We start from the raw sequence: 6643 nt of genomic DNA, 5'->3' as shown, positions 1-6643 counted from the left end.
CAACACCCCAGATCCATTAAGTGCTACACATGAATTCGAGTGAAGAAAGCTGACAAAACCCAGGTTATATAAAACACTAAATAAGGAGTCCAGTGAAATACTGGTACTTGGACCTAAAAGCTCAGTATCATCAGCCACAATTTTAAAGCCTTTTTCTAAAAGAAACTTCTCCTAAAGTCTTGTCTCTTATTCTGCACTCCCCAAAAGTTACGTGATTTTGCACAACACACATCCCACAAGGCAGGGATGTTTCCTGACTTGTTTTGTGGCAACACTCTGGCACTGTTTGGTGCCCAGCAGCACCAAAAAGGGATGAAGTCCCTTCCCAAGCTACAGTCACCTTTTTCCTTTTCCTCTCCCCAAATCCACCACTAACGATGCCTCTGCTCCATATTTACCAAACAGATTTTCCTTCAGAGGTGGCCTGATTATCTGTATACATCAAGTAATTGTGCTCAATTTATGGTTAGCTTTAAAGGGTTTAAGTTTCTGTTTCAGATCTATGAAAGGCTTATATATCTGAAACCTGATTTGAATTTTCCTGTTGTATTATCCAAGTTAACAAAAGACACTACTTTTATCAAATTTAAAGGAGAATTAATTTATCGAATTTAAAGGAGACAGAAAAAGTATAAAACCTGCATAGTGACCAACACAACAGACAAAAGCTATGTTACCAGTCTTGTGTTGAAGATAGCCAAGTTCACAGGCAGACTAACAACCCAATGTCCTGCAGGTGTCAGGGTTGTGATTATAGAGCAGAATTTGCTTTTTTATATCCAGTATCACCTCATGTATCACAGATATGCCAAGCTCTACCATCCCAGCAGTAAGATGAAACAAAGCAGCACAGCAGGCACCTTGCCTATAAGCTTCTTCAGCAGAAACAGTACATTTGCACTCAGAGACTCTTTAAGATGGAATTTCAGTTGCCTGGAAAGAGAAAGTAAAGCTCTAGGTTGTCTTGCCAGGTCTGTGACAAACTGCATGAGCTCAGCTCTTCAATTTCATTTTCTATATGAGAGCAAATACCTTCTTAACAAAAGTCTGAAACAAACTACAGCAAACTTTTGAGCAAGTAAAAGGGCTAGCCACAGAACAAAATTGCTTGACATTCTCTAAAATTTCATCCACATTAACACTTCATCCTACTAATATTTCAAGCAACGTAAGTTCATCTGAACTGACACACTGTAGTTAACAATATCTCCAAAATTTAAGATGAATTTGCCATGACAAAAGCACTGTATTAAAGAACTGAAATAAAACTGACCTTAAGAAAGTGGACAGTTCCTCTTCTTTCACTCTGAATTCAGTACCAAATACAAGAGATTCTATCACTACTCAGAGCATATAGAAAGTGATAGCAAAAAGGAGGAAATGAGCCAGAGAGGTCATTGCAAAAAAACTAGAGGCGTGGGGGAATTCCAAAGAGGAAAATTAGGAAGAACTTCCCTTCTAGCAAAGCCTGTAAAATAAGCACTTTTACCTTCATGAATCAGTTCTCACTGTTAGGAAGAGCTTGCACTCATGGCTAGTTCAGAACAGATTGATTTAGTCAGTTGGAAACCAAAACTTCGATGAGAGTCAGCAGTAACAATTTCTGGTGCTCCCCAGAATTCTTCCTCTCCTTTTTTTTCCTACTTCAAATCCATCCTAAACTCGTGCTGTTAAACAGTCTATCAGTAAGAACAAAGCAAGCAGCATGCAGCAAGCAGCAGCCTTTCCTTGCAGCTCCATTTAGTGTAACAAAACTGAAAGTATTTCTTTCACATGTTCAGACTCTACCAATACAAAATCAGTTTGGTGTCTTGTGCAAGTGGTGTTTACCATTGGCCCCAAATGACAAGTAGGATGTTCTGTGAAACAGGAGCTCATTAATCTTGTCTACCTTACACTTGGTGTTCAGGGCTCACTTGTAGCAGCATCTGACAGAATGTTTATTCACCTAATCATCCCCTACCCTGCCAGCCTACCCAGTGCCTACCTGGCATACAACAAATAACCTTTTGAAAACCAACTTCATTCATGAGTCTTCTTATCATGATGCCTATAGCTGTTTTTGTGTGGCTCTGCAAGTCTATTTTCCTATGTTTCTACTTTTTATAGTGCACAGACCTAAATAAATTGGAAATTGATTATGAAAGAGAAGATATTCTCAAGGGAGCAAATATTTTTTGTAGTATTATGCCCTTGACTTCAGCTTATAACTAGAGTTGCACTATAACCTGAAGGCTTATGGAAGGAAGGAGGTGTGATTTGATGAAATACACAACATCCAAGACTTGCTGCTTGAGTAAGGGAATTTTTAAATCAGCTGCTTGTTAACAAATGGCTTGCACACAAGGCAGAAGGCCCTACAACTAAATCAGCTGCTGCTCTCTGTAACCCTTTCCCTTTGCAGAGGAGATCCACCAGGTTCCATGGGAACAGGCTCACTGAGAATGGCTGATCTGTTCCTAGTATTTACAGAACTGTAAGTCCCAGCCTGTGATGCAGAGCACTGGCCTCTTCAAGAAGCTGTGTTCTTGGAATTTCTCTAAACACATTAGAAGAGCTGCACCTCAGTATAACAGCATTCAGAAAATAATGAAAGGCTGCACAAAATACAGATTCTGCATTTTAATGGCCTATTTTGATAGGAGACAATAATCCAGTCACTGCATGAGAAATGTCTACCAAACTTTCAGAGGGTTACTTGTTAGCCCTATTCTGATGTGTAGCACAACCCCACAAGTTATAAGCTCCTTTACCAGGTAGATTTCTTTACCAGATTCTTCTTATCATGGTCTCTTTATTCTACTTTGCATTTCTAGTTCTGCAAAAGGTCCCAAAGAACAAGTTTTATTATGACCTGGCTATGAGAATGGCTACCCAGTAGCTAACCTGAATGGGTAGATCTCTTTTTAGATGTTCTTGCATTACATTCAGCTCTCTTCTCTTCTCCACCTGCACTCCACAGATGTACTCTGCACCTATGCCACAATGTAATCTCAGAATGCAATAAGCAAAAGTAAATCTTTAACAAAGCAAAAACAAAAGCTGATTTACCAGAAATCTACTTGCTTCCTGTTGGCTCATTATCTGTCATGTTTTAAGGAATGCTGCCACTGCCATAGAAGTTTAAATGACAGAGGGAGCCAAAGTGTTCAAGCACAGGTCCCATTTTTCCACAATTGTCAGGGATATCTTCCTTGCAAGGTCTTCTCTGTCTTTTTCATTGAGCAAGGTTTGGTGGTACTCCTTAGATATCACATCTTCTTTCAGCAGGAGGTTAAGCAATGCATGGTCATCAGAGGCTGTAGCAGTTGACAGAATCTTCCTTATTGTGGGCAGGATACCTGTAACTGTTACAGACACCTGTAACTGAAGATATTTGTAGGAGATCTGAGCAAAATCTGAACTGTTTCAATAAAATTTTAAAAATCCACTCAGTCAGTATCAAAAAGATGAAGTGAAAAAAAAAAAGGGGGACTTTGGCTTGCACTAGAAGAGGTATTTCCTCATTTAATTGAGCCTTTAAATAACATTTTCAACCATTAATAATTCTTGATGAAATGACATGACAGTACAATCTTTCCAAGCATTCATAAAACATAAACTTCCAATCAGCAGTATCATCACTTGAAAAAGTAATTAAAAAAATATTTATCCCAGTGAAGAAGGGCTCCTCTATGTGGATCTTTGTCTCCTGGTCAAAGTGGAGTGTGGGCCCAGCAAGGTCTCTGCTAAATAAGAAGAGCACAAGACACATCCTCTGCAAGACAGATCAATTTAAAACCTGGGGAATCCAACATCAGATTAGATATTAGGTTGTGGATGGATTCTGCCTTCATGAAAGTCGAAGGGATCAGAACTAGTGTAAGAGATCTGGGATAAAAAATTATTCCAAATCTGGCTCTGGTTTCTGTTACCTCTGGAAGTTATTAGGATGAAAAATAACTAGGAAAACACAGCGTGTCTTCCATATCTTCTTATTCAAAGGCAACACACTTATATTTCAGGGAGCAGACACTTTGAATTAAGTTACTTAAACAGAAGAGTTTTCAATGCACCAGTTTAAATAAGTAGCAAATCTCCCATACCACCAAACACAACATTAAAGTACAGCTCCAAACCTACTAGATGTGAGCTGTCAATTCAGCTCAAATTTATTCTTTTTTAATATTGCCTCCTTTGAGTATTTTCTGCTGTAGAGCAAGACTAGGTAATGCCTAATTAGAGCACTTCAAAGACTTTGCAATGCAATCAGTAGTATTTTATCTTTGCCATTAGAACATTTTCTAACACTGAGTACAATAAAGAATGGCTAACTTTAGACTGGATACCTTTAAAAATAAAAATAACACCCAAGTTTTCAGTAGGAGCAGAGTAAGAGAAAAGTACATGGAATGTAGGAAATTATATTGATCAGATTATTAGAATGTATATCTGCAAGTAGAGTATTTTTTTCTTGTTAAGAGAGCAAAGCTTATCTACCAGTCTTGAGACTGCCTGCACAACACAGAATAAATCTACAAAGCCAGCATCAAAAGGGAAAATATAATTAGTTACTAGAACATTAATGTGTCTAACATAAGCACCTGTGAGCACGACAGCAGTCATGCCATAAGCATGACTACAGCTACTACTAATCATCTGCTACCTACAATTTGTTAAAGATACAAAGTAAACTGCCAGTTTTGCTGAGATATAAAAAATGCTGTAAATGAAACAAATTTCCTCATCTTTATGTTTTCTTAAAGGCAATATGCTTATCTTCCAATCTTTGGTAATGAAAATGTGTTTTATGAGGCTAGAATAAATAAAAATTAATACCTAAAATTAAACACATTCCATCCAGTGCTTCCTAGTACTGATTTAATTTCCTTAAGTCATTTTAAACTTTCTTCTTAGTGATCTGTACAGTGTTTTGCCATGGCTTGTGTTTAGGCATTGTGACTGTTTGGGTAAGAACTCATTCAAAGTAGTATTGCTCCTCAGGTACATCAAAAAGTTCTGTTTCCCTTACTTTTATCAGCATTAAAACTGCACTGAGCAAGAGGTACTTGTGCATTTATTTACCATCTTATGGGGCACAACACATGCTGAGGGCAGCTAGGGGTTTGCCTTCAGAATGTGTGCCAAAACTAGGAACTACTTGCTGTCACAGCAAATCTGAATGAGTTTACCACAGTTTAAGGAAGAGAGAGTCTCAATCTCAGCTTCTCTTGCAATCAGGGTGCTCTTGGATGGCTTCAACAGATTTTGAAAAAAAGAGAAAAAAAAAAAAAAAAAAGTATTGTCTCCATTATTTAGCCAAAGGTTTTTTCAGAAACCTTCCTCAGGATCATCAGTCACATTCAAGGCCCTTCTAGGCAGCAGATCTCCTAAGAATTCTCCTTCTTGAAAGGAAATAGGGAGTTCAAGCCACATGAAAAGCTGTGTATTAAAAGAAGAAACACAATTTAAACTGTTATCCTCAGCCACTTTCTGCAACTCACTGATCTGCTGCACCTAAGTTCTGCAAGAACCACACAAAGCTTTTCTCAGTGCTGCAGGGCATGACTTTGATTGAGGGAATATAATGATGTAGGAATGGTAGATTTCTTTTTGTGGATAGTTTCGTCCAGAAGCAGACAAGCAAGGGAGCAAATACCTTGTGATAAGTCATCATGATTGACACTTAAGCATGAGAAAAGGAGATTTTCTGAAAGTGTTTCATACCTTTAGCAACTTTCACCTGCAAATGTGCCCAGGCAAAGTTCACCAAGATAGGAGATTGTAGGATTTTCAGCCCAAATACAATGTTGTTTCTTTTGTTATGCCTAAATTTGAGGCAGTTCAAAAGTGGAACTGCCTTTGCACAGGTGTTAAAATTTAAAGATTATATGGAATTCAAAATTAGCAGTAGACTTTGTGTTTCATCATATTTACTTGGAAATGATACTTCCCCTCAATGCGGAGAAATCAAAAACCCAAGTTCTGCTTTTTAACAAACTTTCCTCTTTAATATATATCATAGCATAAACAATGTGTGTGAAATAGAGAACTAAGTCAGGCTGTACATTTTTACTATTTATTGCTTCTTATGTTGCTATTGTTTAGCACTTTCTGTAGCTAAGACATTTCTTTTCTTTTGCACTTTGAAAGACTACTGTGACAATCCTTAAAAAGAGATAAAGCTGCTATGAAACATTCCCCTTATCTTTGCATCAGTTAAAGAGATTCCTTAGAGCAAGCAGGGAAGTTGTGCAGTTGAATACATACATTCATCTGTGAAGTAAAGCAGTGAAATGCTCATGTCTCTATATTGTACAGGCTTGAGTCACTACAATATGAAAGTAGGGAGAATTTTTAAATAAAGTTTCCAGTCTAAGAAAAATTGTTCAACCAGCAGTAACTCAAAGCTATTCAGGCTATTCAGAAGGAATCCCAAGCAAAAATAACTGATATTCCATCCAGTTTACATCCAGAGAGGCCAAAGTCACTAGCTGACTGTAAAACCAGAGCTCAAAAACAGAGCAAACAGCTCAGATGAAAGGAATTTTCAAGAAACTGCAGTTAATTCATAATAGAGTATCTACTGAAATCAAGAAGAACTGCAGGAATCAACTTGGGTTAACTCTTGTAATGGAGACTGGTTACCAATGCTTACAGCTCT

This window comes from Calypte anna, chromosome 14, assembly GCF_003957555.1.
Source record: "Calypte anna isolate BGI_N300 chromosome 14, bCalAnn1_v1.p, whole genome shotgun sequence".
Lineage (NCBI taxonomy): Eukaryota > Metazoa > Chordata > Aves > Apodiformes > Trochilidae > Calypte > Calypte anna.
The sequence above is the reverse complement of the archived record's forward strand: the minus strand, read 5'-3'. Positions refer to the sequence as shown.